We start from the raw sequence: 2099 nt of genomic DNA on the forward strand, positions 1-2099 counted from the left end.
ATAAAATGAGATGCTTTAAAACAGATAAAGATACCCATGACATTCTTCAAAGAAGTGGATCAAACACTTCTGAAATTCATTTGGAACAATAAGCACCCTCGAATAGCTAAAGCAATCCTTGGGAAAAGGAATATGGGAGGCATTACTTTCCCCAATTTTATACTGTATTACACAGCAATAGTTATCAAAACAGCATGATACTGGAATAAAGACAGACCTTCAGATCAGTGGAATAGGCTTGAGTACTCAGAGAATACAATCACTTAATTTTTGATAAAGGATAAGAATTCCTAAATGGAGCAAGGAAAGCCTTTTCAACCAGTGGTGTTGGCACAACTGGTTAGACACTTGCAAAAAAGCAAACTCAGATCCCCCAGCTAACACCATGTATGAAGGTAAAATCTAAATGGATTAAAGACCTTGATATCAGACCTGAAACCATAAGGTAGATAGACAACACTTAGGTAAAACACTCCATGACATTGAGTCTAAAGGCATCTTTAAAGAGGAAACAGCACTCTCCAAACAGTGGAAGCAGAAATAAACAGATGGGACTATATTAAGCTGAGAAGCTTCTGTACTTCAAAGGAAATAGTGCCCAGGATTTAAGAGCCACCCACTGAGTGGGAGAAACTATTCACCGAATACACATCAGATAAGAGGCTAATATCCAAAATATACAAGGCACTGACAGAACTTTTCAAGAAAAAAACATCTAATCCCATCAAAAAATGGGGAGAAGAAATGAACATGCACTTTGTCAAAGAAGAAATACAAATGGCTAAAAGGCAAATGAAAAAATGCTCCACATCATTAATCATCAGGGAGATGCAAATCAAAACAACTAGGAGGTACCATCTCACACCACAGAGATTGATGCATATCACAAAAAATGGCAACAAGCAGTGCTGGCAGGGATGTGGAGAGAAAGGAACTCATTCACTGCTGGTGGGAATGCCACCTAGTCCAATCTTTATGGAAAGCGATATGGAAATTCCTCCAAAAACTGGAAATTGAGCTCCCATACAATCTAGCTATACCACTCATAGTGATATACTCTAGAAACATAAAAATACAATACAAAAATCCCTTTTGCACACCTATATTCGTTGCAGCACTATTTACAATAGCCAGACTCTGGAAACAACCAAGTTGTCCTTCAACAGATGAATGGCTAAAGAAACTGTGGTACATATACACAATAGAATATTATGCAGCCCCTCAGGAGAGATGAAGTCATGAAATTTTCCTATACATGGATGTACATGGAATCTATTTTGATGAGTTGAAATAAGTCAGAGGGAGAGAGAAAAACATTCATTTATGGGTTTTAAGAAAAATAAAAGACATTTGTGCAATAATTCTCATAGACAAAAGAGAGGAGGACTGGAAGATCCAGCTCACTTCATGAAGCTCACCACAAAGAATGATGAGTGTTGTTAGAGAAATAGCTACATTGAGAACTATCATAACAATGTGAATGAACGAAGGAAGTAGAAGCCTGTCTAGAGTACAGGCGGGGTGGGGAGGGGAAGAGGGAGATCTGGGACATTGGTGATGGGAATGTTGCACTGATGAAGGGAGGTGTTTTTTTGCATGTCTGAAACCCAACCACAATCATACTTGTAATCAAGCTGTTTAAATAAAGATATATTAAAAAAACCAGATAAAGTGCTCACTTAGGCAGCACATATATTAAAATTAGAACGATACAGAGAAGATTAGCACGGCCCCTGCGCAAGGATAACACACAAATTCGTGAAGCATTCCATATTTTAAAAAAAGGGGGCCGGTGAGGTGGCGCTAGATGTAAGGTGTCTGCCTGGCAAGCGCTAGCCAAGGAAGAACCGCAGTTCGATCCCCCGGCGTCCCAAATGGTCCCCCCAAGCCAGGGGCAGTTTCTGAGAGCTTAGCCAGGAGTAACCCCTGAGCATCAAACGGGTGTGGCCCAACCCCCCCCCAAAAAAAGAAAGAAATAACACCATTCACCTCTTAGGAATTTCAGAGTAAATATTATTAGTAAAGGAAAACTTTTGCCATTTTAAATTAAAATGTGCTACAACAGAATTAAAATTTGGTACTTTTTATATTTCTATTTG

General features: G+C 39.0%; 1 non-coding gene across 1 annotated transcript; it reads left to right on the forward strand.

The window, feature by feature from the left end:
* Nucleotides 1-1671: 1671 nt before the first annotated feature.
* Nucleotides 1672-1778, forward strand: LOC126000212 (U6 spliceosomal RNA). Its single transcript, XR_007492571.1, has one exon. It is a non-coding gene; the product is annotated as a U6 spliceosomal RNA (small nuclear RNA).
* Nucleotides 1779-2099: the final 321 nt, after the last annotated feature.

This window comes from Suncus etruscus, chromosome X, assembly GCF_024139225.1.
Source record: "Suncus etruscus isolate mSunEtr1 chromosome X, mSunEtr1.pri.cur, whole genome shotgun sequence".
NCBI lineage: Eukaryota > Metazoa > Chordata > Mammalia > Eulipotyphla > Soricidae > Suncus > Suncus etruscus.